Source organism: Nerophis ophidion, linkage group LG11, assembly GCF_033978795.1.
Source record: "Nerophis ophidion isolate RoL-2023_Sa linkage group LG11, RoL_Noph_v1.0, whole genome shotgun sequence".
Taxonomy (NCBI): Eukaryota; Metazoa; Chordata; class Actinopteri; order Syngnathiformes; family Syngnathidae; genus Nerophis; species Nerophis ophidion.
In genome coordinates this window covers 60,348,100-60,362,782 of record NC_084621.1, presented here as the reverse complement: position 1 = coordinate 60,362,782, position 14,683 = coordinate 60,348,100, and the positions used below count along the sequence as shown (strand labels likewise).

Genomic DNA, 14,683 nt, shown 5'->3' with positions numbered 1-14,683 from the left:
GTGTTAAAGCTTCACAATAAACAAAGAAACAGAGGCTGTGCCTCGGTTGCTAAAGGCAGCTGCAATTCATTCTTCTCACTAAACAGATTCTATGTTAGCGTATTATACTTGTTTTAAGGGTTTTAGTCCTAAATTATCTCAGTAAGATATTACAGCTTGTTGCTAAGATTTGATTAGATTAGATTAGATAGTACTTTATTTATTCCTTCAGGAGAGTTCCTTCAGAAAAATTAAAAATGACCTAAATTGAGTAAAACATGCTTGAAACTAGAATATCAACTGTTGCAAAAATGGGTCCTCAACACTCACAAGTATAAACCTACTTTTTTTAAAGTAATAATTTCTTATTTCAAGCATGAAAAAGAATGATTTGGACAAAATTGTGTTTCATAATTAAAACAGATGACAGCCAAATGGACTTTGCTGTTTTATTTTCAATGAAACAATAGAAAATACATATTCATATAGTAGTACAGTTGGCACAGTACAGTAAACTGACAGTTAATATTTAAACATTTACCACGGGACATTTTAAACAATTTTGAACAGAGATAGTTCATGCACAGTCAGATAAATTCTTCAAAATTACAATTTAAAAAAATTTGGCCGGGGGCCTGGCTGTATGTATGCGCACTAATTGACTGAAAGTGCGCGCACTTGGCGCGATGATGTCATGTTGTCGATGGAAAAATGCATTTTTAGACCGTATGATTTGCCTGAGCGGCTCGGAGACCCCGACAGTAACAAGCTGTTGCCTTGTTGCCCCACTGAAACCCACTACTACCCACCACGCAGTCTGATAGTTTATACATCAATGATGAAATATTAACATTGCAACAAATGCCAATACGGCCTTTTTAGTTTACTAAATTGCAATGATGACTCTTACGTTGACGCGTGCTTGTGACGTTATTGGTTGGAGCGGATATTTTGGCCCACCACCACTCACAGCTAAAAGTTGTCTGCTTTAATCGCATAATTCCACAGTATTTTGGACATCTGTGTTGCTGAATCTTTTGCAATTTGTTCAGTTAATAATGGAGACTATAAAGAAGAATGCTGTTGGTGGAAAGCGGTGGATTGCAGCTGCCTTTAGCAACCAAAACACAGTCGGTGTTTCTTTGTTTGTTGTGAAGCTTTAATATGGAACAGAGCGGTCAAGCGAACATGTTTCTCTACCACATGTCAACCAGCAAGTTTTTGGATGAGAAAATTGTGATATTAAGTCGGCCCTTACTGGCGACTTGAGCGGAGTTTGCTTCCTCCTGCAGCAGCTGTCAAAGAGGCAGCTGTGACTTTCTTGGCTCCTCCATATGGCTTCCCTCAGAGACACTGGCGGTCACCGCAGCCCTCCGACTTTCAGGTATGACTTTATAATCTCACTAAAACACTAGTAACACAATAAGCAGATAAGGGATTTTCCAGAAATATCCTAGTAAATGTGTCTAATATCTGAATCGCTCCCACTGCCGTCGCCTTTTTGCTTCACTCTAAATTTCCTCATCCAAAAATCTTTCATCCACGCTTATGTCACGCCTATGGTTCATGTTTTGTTTTGGTCATGCTATGTTTAGTTTTTTGGAAATTTAGTTCTGTTTTGCATTTTCTTGTTTGTCTTTTACCATGCCAACTGATTTAGTTTTCATCTGTCATGTCTGATCATGAGTTTTGTATGGCCATACTACCCTGAGCATCCCCAATCTCATCTGTTCTCAAAGCTAAGCAGTGTCTGACCTGGTTAGTACTTGGATGAGAGACTGCCTAGGAATACCAGGTGCTTTTGACCTTTGGACTCTAAGTTCCTTTTTTTTTCACTCCCTGTTTTGTTACCATGACAACCAATCAGATCACCTGTCTTGTCCCACACCTGTTTTCACTTATCATGTTCATTATTTAAGCCACAGATACCAGGTAGTCAGTCTGGCAACATCACCTCATTCACGCCCTCGATTATCTGTTTCATGCCTTGCAATGCTGTCCATTTTGTCCACGTAAGTTTTTGTTATTCATGCCACTGCGCAAGTGTTTTTGTTTCATGTTTGTAGTTTATAGTCTTTGTGTTAGTCTTTTGTTTCATAGCCCAGTTTTTTGTACCGCCATTGTGCGCGCTTTTTGTTGGTTTCTGTTTTTAGTTTTAGTGTTAAAATAAAGATGTCTTTACCTCTACGCCGTTTCCACTCCATTCGCTTTGCATCTCGGGAAAACAAACCAAGACCAAGTCCAAGCCTGACAGCTCAAATTAATGGGGAAATCGTCGCTTTCTCGGTCCGAATCGCTCTTGCTGCTGGTGGCTATGATTATAAACAATGTGAGGATGTGAGGAGCCCTACAATCCGTGATGTCACGCGCACATCGTCTGCTACGTTCCGTACAGGCAAGGCTTTTTAATTAGCGGCCAAAAGTTGCGAACTTCATCGTCGATGTTCTCTACTAAATCCTTTCAGCAAAAATATGGCAATATTGCGAAATGATCCAGTATGACACATAGAATGGACCTGCTATCCCCGTTTAAATAAGAAAATCTCATTTCAGTAGGCCTTTAAGAACAATGAATTAGTTTTTAGTATAAGTTTCCTGGTTTCAAGAAATGTAATGCTGAGCGCATATCATTATGTCAAGATAATGGCACTAGTGTTTACTTCATTTAAGAATATTTTTCAACATATTGAGCAAAAAGGTATTTTTTTCTATCAAGAAAAGTGCAGTTGTTATTAGTGAGAATATACTTATTTTAAGGTATTTTGGGGTCTATTGGGGTAAGCTAATTTTACTTGTTTTGGAAAGTCTTGACAAGCCACATTTTCCTGTTCTACCGGCAGATGATTTTGCTTAGTTCAAATAAAATACCCCTAATTTTTGTATTTTTTTTTTCTTGTTTTTGAACACTGACTTTTTGCAGTGTGCTGTTTGGATGTTGTTATTCTAGGTGTTATTGTTCAAGCTTAGACAATTCTGAGACAACATTGGCGTATAAAGTTGCTGAGTTTAGAGGTTTAATCCCCAATGGTATCGCTCACTGAACATATTTTTTTGTTAGCGATTCCGCATGATCGCATCGGAGCCCAGGCCTGTGTTTAACTTGGAAACCACTCATTCAAACGTATTGATGGATATGTTTTGACCTTCTACCAGGATACCAGCCTTTCTAAAACAAACTTGGTCTGTCAGTTTGAGACTAATTGATGAAGCATATTTGCCTCGTCTCAGCGAAATAGCTGATGGTGAATGTGTCCAAGCTAAACGTCTCAATAGCAGCACAATCACTGCTCAAAAATGAACCCTACTGTTTGTACTTATTCCAACTAATAATGTCCTTGGATCGGCCCTACAGAAAGATGATATTTGGATGAAAGGCCGCATACATGAATGACATGCCCTGCTCTGATTTCTGCCACGCTGAAATGACTGATGGTGATTAACTGTGATCTCTGCCTTGGCTAATATCATAGACAGTCTGGATCAGTTCTTCCCCGCCAGCGGGAGCCCAGTGAGAAGTGCTTTCCCAGGACAGCAAAAGAGCACTAATTGGCAGTCGCCCTTTCATAGTGATTAAGCCGTGGCTCACATTGTGGCCTGTTGTGACTGGGGGAGCCACGGCTTAATCTTCATTTAATAAGGCCGCTCCATAGGGGCTGACACCATAGGAGCTGACACAGGGGGCTACTTAGAAAGCATCAGAAGTATGAGGATAGGTTGGACCTGGAAACAGGGACCGGGTTTGCATCCCAGTGGGACACCCTTTTTATCACCACCCACCTTGCAAGACAAGTAAGGATGTTGTCCATTAAAGTCCTCAAGCTGCACACGAAAAAAAGAGATTACATGATATCCTAGTTCCAATGGATTGCAAAGGATGACACAATACGATACTGACCAAACTGTAAGACGGTATTTTTCCCTAGAAAACAGTCTTGAAGAAAAATGTGCTGTCCTAATTTTGAGGTTTACTTGTAGACGTCTATTCATGCAAACCAACAGGCTGTTGCCACAGAGCTTTCTGCCACACACACAAACACACACACACACAGAGACACACACACACACAGGAAGCGAGAAAAGCTGAGCGTGTGTTTCCAAGGCATTTGTTGTGTGTATTTAGAATTTCTGCGTCCTTTCTGTTGTCATCGCGCTCTTTAAAAGTACATTTTAGAAGCTTTTTGTAAAATCTGAGACTATTCAACCCATCAGACATTGTTTGGGATATTAATAGTTTTCGTACGTAATTAGTAGAGATGTCCGATAATGGCTTTTTTTGCCGATATTCCGATATTGTCCAACTTTTAACTACCAATTCCGATATCATGTTGATATCCGCTTTTCGGTTCTCCACATATTTTTGTTTATTGTTCCAGTTGTTGTATCACTCAGTTGTTCCACTTGCTTGGTTCCTGTTTGGTCCGTTTCAATGGTTTCTCATTGAGTTTCACCTGCTACTCACGATCCTGAACACCTGTCCTCACTAATCACCTGCCTTATATATTCCTGCCTCTTTTGTTGTTCGGCCTGGGACCCAAGTTTGTTTTCACACAACGGTACGTCTGCATTTCTGGTTTCTTCTGATCATTCCTATATGTTTATTCTCGCTAGCTTTCACGCTATGCCCTTGTATTATTCCAGCCCTCACGCTGAAGAATTGTTTTTCCCTTTTGTGTGCCTTCGTGCCAGTTCAGTTTGTCTATTTGTATATCCTAGCTTTCATGCTAGCGTCCTTTGTTCGTTCTTTTCTACTAGTTCCCGTATTTTGGTTCTCTAGCTCTTTTTGTTACATAAACAAATCTGTTAAATCTTACCTTCGCTGTGTTCACGTTCGACGCATCCACGAGGGGACAACATTGGCACTACGATGCCACACAGGCGTAACATATCAACCCATACCGATATATACAGTTGTGGAATTAACACATTATTATGCCTAATTTTGTTGTGATGCCTCGCTGGATGCATTTTTCAAAATAAATCAACTCAAGTTTGGAAAAAAAATGCCAACATTGCACTGCCATATTTATTATTTAAGTCACAATGTGTATTATTTTTTTTAACACGCCTCAAAACTGCAGCTTGGAATTTGGGACATGCTCTCCTTGAGAGAGCATGAGGAGGTTGAGGTGGGCGGGGTTGAGTGGCACGGAATTGAAATGTGTGGAGGGGTATGGGGTAGCGGGGGGGGGGGGGGGGTGTATATCACAGCGGTTCTGGGTATTTGTTCAGTTGTGTTTATGTTGTGTTACGGTCCGGATGTTCTCCCGAAATGTGTTTGTCATTCTTGTTTGGTGTGGGTTCACAGTGTGGCGCATATTTCGAACAGTGTTGAAGTTGTTTATACGGACACCCTCAGTGTGACCTGTATGGCTGTTGACCAAGTATGCTTTGCATTCACTTGTGTGTGTGAAAAGCCGTAGATATTATGTGATTGGGCCGGCACGCAAAGGCAGTGCCTTTAAGGTTTATTGGCGCTCTGTACTTGTTCCTACGTCCGCGTACCACTCCTTACAGTGGCTTTTTAAAAAGTCATACATTTTACTATTTTAACCGATACCGATAATTTCCGATATTACATTTTAAAGCATTTATCGGCCGATAATATTAGATGTATAAAAAAAAAATGCTAGAATAACACCTGAATAAGTTTTTCAACTTCTTTAAGTCGGGGTCCACGTTAATCAATTCATGGAAAAGCTAACTATTATAATGCTCATGTTAGCTTGCTAGCATGCTTAGATTAGCATGTTAACATTAGAATGCTAATTTTTTTAGCTACTTTTGTTACCGTTTAGCCCAGAGTCATATTACTTGGTATGTGACACTTGTTAACTGTTAGCATGCAAACGATGCCATGCTAGCAAGCTAACTTAGGCTTGCTAAGTTTCTCATCCAATTTTAGACTTTTTTTTTTTCTATTTCCGCAGCCTTACACTTTTGAGCCATATAACTTGGTATATGAAACATGCTGACTGTTATCATGCTATCGTTGGCACACATGCTATGTGTTAGCATTTTTATGTAAACATGCTAGTTATTTAGGCTAGCTCTTTGGCTATTTTTTTTCCGTTAGACTTAAAACTCACAGATTCAGACACTCGGCACCATCTAATAAGTACGGCGGCTTCCGGTGACCCCCGGCCAGAGGTCTAGGGCACAGATAGCAGGCCCATCAAAATTTCTATTTTACTTTGTCTTTGATTTTCTAATTTTTTTTTTAAAAGCAAGTACAAACAAAGGTGCTAGTATTATAATCAGAGTAATATCATATTTGGGTCAGTAGGGTAATTGAAAAATGAAATACACAACAAACAATCATACGCTTATCCAACCCTGTAGCTCTAAAGCCAGTTTTAAAGCTTAGCACACTGCGTTCACAAACATTCTGTACAGTAAAATGACTCAAATACTATATTAGCCATCCCGCATTTATACACCTCTACTATACAAAATGTGTTTTCTTCACCTCCAATCCATGGATTGATAGGAAACATTTACATTCTAACAGTATTCATCAACATAAGATTATTCCATTGCATCAATCTTCCATTAGAGAAAAAAGCCATTAGCAGTAGTCAGTAAGAATCCGTCTTCTGATTAACTTCCCACAAAGTGCCCCTACTCTCCAGCCAAAATACATGTGGGGCTGCTCTCATTTTGTCATCAACTGTCTTAAGAAAATCAATGGGCTATATGCAACACCCAGTCTTCCTGCTGGGTTTATATGGAGCATCCATGGTTATACCACAGGCATGAGCCATGGACATGTGGAGACCTTTCAAATAATTTGGTGGGTGGAAGGATGCTCTCCAAGACTTCATGCTCTACGTTATTGTCCTCTGGTACTTTCCAGTCAAGAGGCTTTGGCCCAGTTAAGATGTAGTTCTGAAAAACTGAATTTGTGGAGTAATATAAATATAATATGACCAGGGTTTTTTAGGGTGCCGATGTCAACTAACACCTTATTCATAGTCATTAGCTACGTGTACATAGACAACATGTATTTAATCTGATCATCATTTAGATTAGAATGTTACTGTATACCATATTTTTTGGACTATAAGTCACAGTTTTTTTTCATAGTTTGGCCGGGGGTGCGACTTATACTCAGGAGCGACTTATGTGTGAAATTATTAACACATTACCGTAAAATATCTAATAATATTATGTAGTTCATTTACGTAAGAGAGTCGACATATAAGATTTCATGAGATTTAGCGATTAGGAGTGACAGATTTTTTGGTAAACGTATAGCATGTTCTATATGTTATAGTTATTTGAATGACTCATACCATAATAAGTTACGTTAACATACAAGGCACGTTCTCCGTTGGTTATTTATGCGTCATGTAACGTACACTTATTCAGCCTGTTGTTCACTATTCTTTATTTTAAATTGCCTTTCAAATGTCTATTCTTGGTGTTGGGTTGTATCAAATAAATTTCCCCCCAAAATGCGACTTATACTATATATGTTTTTTACATTCTTTATTATGCATTTTTGCCAGGTGCGGCTTATACCCCGGAGCGACTATTACTCCAAAAAATACGGTACATGGACCCTGAAAAAAAGATCTGATTATGACGTGCATTTTCATGCGTCACACTTTAAATCGGAATACTTTACATTGACATGCGCAGAAACTAACATAAACAGAAAGGCGTGTTCTTGTTTGTGCTATGGCGCCATCTTTTGGATGAATTTGTGCATAGCAGGTGCTGAAGAAGCATTAAACTTCCACTGTTAAGCGGTAGAAAAATGGATGGATGGATGGATGTTAACACAGCTTTGTGTATTTCTGCTTGTCTGAGGTTATCACATAATGTATTTATAATATTTTCCTTCTGTTCACTACTTTTGTTTTACCTCTCTTTTTGAAATGTAGCTGTTCTGTGCTTTTCATGTCGTGAGTATGTACGGGTCGCGGCGCGTCGTTATGTTACAACATTCTGTGTTTGTGTTCGAGGTTGAGGTTGAGGCTAGCAGTTAGCACTTTGAGTTGCTGTTGTGAATAAAACAGCTTGTTAAGGCGGCAACTGGATCCCTTCTTTTATTGTTACATCGACACGACACTCCATACCATACTTTTGTTTTTGCTAGTCTCGTTATAAAGCAACAAACTCAACAGTAAATAATGCTACGTCAGCAGCAAGAGACTATTAATTTTAGTCCTCGCTCCAAAAACATGCCCAGTAAGATAACTTTAACCCAAATTTCGGAAAATGTTTTTTCATGCGCTTCAATCCAAATGACTTTCAGCATAAACAACACTTCTCGATCCGAATACATTTTTGATCTGAACGTGTGTGATCAGGTCAGAATTTTCCGAATGCCTTGTTTACATGAAGCATATTAATTCCAGTTAGGCTTTTAATCCGATTAAATGTGTCCATGTACACATAGCTAGTTTCGGAAAGAAAAAAAAAGCCCATTTTTGTTTGGCTGCCGTTGTTGTGTTACAGCTAAGGAAATAAGGCTTCCCATCATCTCTACCCTCATCTAATGCGAGCATACACTAACAATCAAAACTGGCAACAAACTGGAGAACGAGGAATCTGCCAGTTTGGAATAGTGCGAACAAGTGGAATGTTCTCATGGTCCCACGCTCCACAAATGGGAGCTATTTCCCCCTGCTGAGCAGTATAAGGACTGATATTACCCATGACACGTTTAAGGCGGACCTTGGAGAGTATTTCACTTGATGGACAGTTTGGGCTGGTATTTACACCCTGTGACAAATATGTCAAACTCAAGGCCCCCCATAACCTGCCTATCACAAAGCCCTAGAGGAAAATCTGACTTCTTGAAAATACAATCCCATGTCACCTTTGGCGGTGACCATAAACTACCTAAATTATTCAAGATGATGACATTGAAATAGTGGAGAGATTTTCCTATATATTAGGTATTACAAAGGCTTCTTTTTACACTGCCGGATACAATACCATAGCCGGATGTTATGTAAAAATTAATGGAATTATTTTAAAATCTGGTTTTTTACACTCTTTAATTTTGATTATTTGAGATTGACTGCAGCTAATTACGTGTATGCATAATTTTATTGAACTTTAAAAAAAGGCCCAGGTATCAAAAACACATTTTGAAAATGTTTTATTCGAATGCAGGTCATTTATTTGCACGAACATGAACATTTTTGAATAATTCTGCAAAAATTTTGCAAAAACAACATTATCTATTATTCAAAAATAGATGATTTACCGAATACATATTATACTGGCTTTACCTACAATCCCATCAGGGTGTATTTTGAAGCAAAATTTGCCACAAAGCAAACTCTTCTTTCTCACTGACCTTTGCACTGCCGTATGAATTGACCTGAGCATTGACCATAAAGCAATCCGCTCCACCTTTTCTGGTAACCATCAACAAATAAGAAAAACAAATCTGCATGTATACATGATAAATGCAATACATATTTTTTTTCCGATTTAAAAAGCTGGTCTTTTTATGTAGGCGTTAGTGTTTTTTTAAAGGCCTACTGAAACCCACTACTACCGACCACGCAGTCTGATAGTTTATATATCAATGATGAAATATTAACATTGCAACACATGCCAATACGGCCTTTTTAGTTTACTAAATTGCAGTTTTAAATTTACCGGGAGTTTCGTCTTGAAAACGTCGTGTAATGATGACGTGTACGCAAGACGTCACAGGTTTTTAGGAAGTATGAGCGCTGCACACACACACAGCTAAAAGTCGTCTGCTTTAACGGCATAATTACACAGTATTTTGGAGATCTGTGTTGCTGAATCTTTTGCAATTTCTTCAATAATATTGGAGGAGTCAAAGTAGAAAGATGGAGTTGGGAAGCTTTAGCCTTTAGCCACACAAACACACAATGATTCCTTGTTTAAAATTCCTGGAGGTGAAACTTTACTATGGATCACAGCGCGGTCAAGCTAACATGAATCACAACGGAATGTCAACTGGCAGGTTTCGGTGAGAAAATTGTGGTTAAAAAGTCGCTTCTTACCGGAGAAAAGCTGAGCTTGTGCCGTCCATAGCTGCCGTTGACTCCCCTGAGATACTGCGCGTCTACACACTCGTGGACAAACACCTCCGACTATCAGGTAATATTAAACTCACTAAAACACTAGCAAAACAATAGAAAGATAGGGGATTTCCCAGAATGATCCTAGTAAATGTGTTTAAAAACATCAGAATATGGACAGGACAAAAAAAAAACCCAAAAAAACATCAGAATCCGTCCCAATGCAATCGCGTGATTTTTTTTTTAACTTGTTTTTTTTTTTTTTTTTCTAGTCCATCGATATCAATATCCTCAAACACGAATCTTTCATCCTCGCTCAAATTAATGGGGAAATTGTCGTTTTCTCGGTCCGAATAGCACTTTTTGTTGGAGGCTCCCATTAAAATCAATGTGAATATGTGAGGAGCCCCCACACTTGTGACGTCATCGTCTGCGACTTCCGGTAGAGGCAGGGCTTTTCTCTTAACACCGAAAGTTGCAAACTTTATCGTGGATGTTCTCTACTAAATCCTTTCAGCAAAAATATGGCAATATCGCGAAATGATCAAGTATGACACATAGAATGGACCTGCTATCCCTGTTTGAATAAGAAAATCTCATTTCAGTAGGCTTCTAAGTGTCAGATGTAAATCGAATGCACCAAACACCATGTCATATGTAGTGCGGTGTTCTTTGAGAAATTAAACATGGCCCCGATTCGCATATGTGTATGTGTGGCAACGGAATTATTTTGCATATAAGATTAAACAAGGAAGACGGACAGAAGGCATTCTTTAGTGACGTATAGGTCATATAAACGTGATCTGAGCTTTCAGACTGCAGTCGTATTGGATATGTATCGTATGTAAGCACATATAAAAGAAGCATGTGTCGGATTTAAAAAAAAAAAAATCTAAATTGTTCACACTAACATAAAAAAAATGTTTTAGGGGCAATAGAATCTGAATTGACATGCAGAGTAAATGTAGCCTTGGAGTATGCTGTGGTGTTGGAGAAAATAAATGGAATAGTTCTACTGTAGCCAACAAGAAAGGCAACAAGGTCCAAGAATTTAAAAAACATATTAATTTAATTGCTAACATTTGTTATTGGAAATGCCAGAATGTCTGTCATGCATGCTCTATCTTGGCAGTTTAGCTCTTTGAACCCAACTTTTTTTGGGGGGTCATTTAGCTAGTTATATTAAAGGAATCATATTTTGATGTATTTTTATGATATTTTTAACATTTCATTTTGAGCTACATAATATGTTACGATGGTTCTTTTCATCGCTTCACGGTGGTAGAGGGGTTAGTGCGTCTGCCTCACAATACGAAGGTCCTACAGTTCCGGGTTCAAATCCAGGCTCGGGATCTTTCTGTGGGGAGTTTGCATGTTCTCCCCGTGAATGCGTGGGTTCCCTCCGGGTACTCAGGCTTCCTCCCACTTCCAAAGACATGCACCTGGGGATAGGTTGATTGGCAACACTAAATTGGCCCTAGTGTGTGAATGTTGTCTGTCTATCTGTGTTGGCCCTGCGATGAGGTGGCGACTTGTCCAGGGTGTACCCCGCCTTCCGCCCGATTGTAGCTGAGATAGGCACCAGCGCCCCCCGCCACCCCAAAAGGATATAAGCGGTAGAAAATGGATGGATGGATGGTTCTTTTTATCAAAATGTTACTGTAAAGACTTATGTTCAAGTCGATTTTTGGTTTGCCTCCTAAAACGGTTGGTTCTGAGAGACAAATGAACCCCTCTGTATCACACCCCCTCTGATCGGACCGTCGTCCCCGCCCTGGCAACCTTGTTTTGTACGTTTGTTGATGCTATAGCGAGAGCAGCGGGCTCACCACATTTCTTTTCGACGCAAAGCCCAGCCCCAAATCTTTTCCTATATGGTAGCTAAAGTTATCTTCTACCATGTCTTTATCGCTCCAATGCTATCTCCTTGAGAATAACATGCTTATCAATCCTATATTATGTTTGGTCCTACTAGGGCTGGGCGATATATTAATATACACGATATATTGCGGGTTTGTCTCCGTGCGATATAGAAAATGACTATATGGTGATATTCGAGGATACGTTCTCACGCATTTGCTTTTAGCTGCGGGCATTACACTACAGGCTCTTCTCGCTCTCTTCTGTCTCTCCTTCTCACAGACAGCAAGCGCACATTCTTACACACGTCACATACGTACAGTGGGGCAAAAAAGTATTTAGTCAGCCACGGATTGTGCAAGTTCTCCCACTTAAAATGATGACAGAGGTCTGTAATTTTCATCATAGGTACACTTCAACTGTGAGAGACAGAATGTGAAAAAAAAATCTAGGAATACACATTGTAGGAATTTTTAAGAATTTATTTGTAAATTATGGTGGAAAATAAGTATTTGGTAAACCATTCAAAGCTCTCACTGATGGAAGGAGGTTTTGGCTCAAAATCTCACGATACATGGCCCCATTCATTCTTTCCTTAACACGGATCAATCGTCCTGTCCCCTTAGCAGAAAAACAGCCCCAAAGCATTATGTTTCCACCCCCATGCTTCACAGTAGGTCTGGTGTTCTTGGGATGCAGCTCAGTATTCTTCTTCCTCCAAACACAACGAGTTGAGTTTATACCGAAAAGTTCTATTTTGGTTTCATCTGACCACATGACATTCTCCCAATCCTCTGCTGTATCATCCATGTATCCATTTTGGTATAAACTCAACTCGTCGTGTTTGGAGGAAGAAGAATACTGAGTTGCATCCCAAGAACCATGAAAGAATTGATTAACATGGACCCCGACTTAAACAAGTTGAAAAACTTATTCGGGTGTTACCATTTAGTGGTCAATTGTACGGAATATGTACTGAACTGTGCAATCTACTAATAAAAGTATCAATCAATCAATCATTGTTGGCAAGTATGCATTTGGGGGAAAACATTACACCTGGGGCAAATTCCAAACAGATGCTTCGGAGAAAGTATAAAGGAATTATAAATATCTTCACAATGCCTCTAATGTTTTGATTTCACATTTCCGGTGATTTATGCAGATCCCAAACACACATTAGCAGCTACTAATAGGTAAGAAACATTGGGCCCCTTTATTAATGTTATTATTTTCAGCAGCAGTCGAAACAAGATGGGCGCATATTTTGGTAAAAGGCTAACAATGCAGCAGCACGGTGAAACAGGGGTTAGTATTTGGGCCTCACAGTATGAAGGCCCTGGGTTCGATCACGGGCTCGGGATCTTTCTGTGTGGAGTTTGCATGTTCTCCCTGTGACTGCGTGGGTTCCCTCCGGGTACTCCAGCTTCCTCCCACCTCCAAAGACATGCACCTGGGGATAGGTTTATTGGCAACACTAAATTGGCCCTAAAGTGTAACAATGTTGTCTGTCGATCTGTGTTTGCCCTGCAAATGAGGTGGAGACTTGTCCAGGGTGTACACTGCCCAGCTGGGATAGGCTCCAGCAGCCCCCGTGACCCTGTAATGGAAAAGCAGTAGGAAATGGATGATGGTGTCCTTTTCTGACCTATAAGACAATTGATACAATTAGATGTTAATTACTTTAATACTCAAAGTGTGTTAATCTGTAAAACTATGAAAATAGTTTTTGCGATACGTCGGGTGATGCCTTTGGAGCATGGACATCATATAGGGCTTGAAAGTGTGATGAGGAAATGCATTGCATTGTGGGTCTTGTTGGACTCTAAATCAGTGGTTCTTAACCTGGGTTCGATCGAACCCAATGGGTTCGGTGGGTCGGCCTCAGTGGTTCGGCGAAGCCTCCGCCGCGGAGGGCAAGACATACCCGACTCATCATGTAAATAAAAACTTCCCCCTGTCGCCGTATTATGGATACCCCCAAACAAATGTTCCCTCTAATTTTCCATCTGATTTACTGATGTGTAATTTGTTGTGAGTTCATACACTGTGTTGGTTTTGTTCTTTTTATTTTTCACTAAAGAAGGGTTCAGTGAATTCGCATGTGAAACTGGTGGGGTTCGGTACCTCCAACAAGGTCAAGAACCACTGCTCCAAATCCTTTATTATGATGGTCGAATGCAAAACACTCTGTGCTTAAGTTTCGATTTTTTTCTTTAACAAGTTCAAAACATGGGACGGACGTGCGGAATAATTAACTTCCACGACCATGGTCATGATCGCTTTAGGGAAAAAAAGGATTTGGTGAGATTTCTCTCATTTCCAGCGTGACGGCAAATAAACAGACGGCAAATAGCCTGGATAGCAGCCGTGATACCATCAAACAGGACTTCTAACGCCATCACCTAGTGCATGTTGGTGTGTTCACGGAATTTTCACACTGGTAAGTTTAAATCAATCAATCAATGTTTATTTATATAGCCCTAAATAACTTGTGTCTCAAAGGGCTGCACAAATCACAACACAAACCACAACCTCGGTAGAGCCCAATCAAAGCATGTTTACTATGTTTCGCAAGCAGCGTTTAATAGGCTATTAGCGTTAGCCAAGCTATCCATGAGCTACTGTCACACCCCGCCTCGGGTGAAGATAATGTAACCTTTGCAAACCGGACTTCAAATCAAGGATGGCAAGGCACGCAGTGGTAACAGTTTACAAACGTTTATTTAAATCCCACAAAAGTGTCAAGAGGTGAACAACAGCAGGAAGACAAAGCACCCACAATCTCAGTAGTTGGTTTGATGTATGAAGACCGAAACTCTTGGTCAGGA

At 39.9% G+C, this 14,683-nt stretch overlaps 1 protein-coding gene across 1 annotated transcript in view; it reads left to right on the top strand.

Annotated features, from left to right (window-relative positions):
* Positions 1-14,683, top strand: part of rspo2 (R-spondin 2) — a 142,592-nt gene that overhangs the window by 90,535 nt on the left and 37,374 nt on the right. The window lies entirely within an intron of this gene.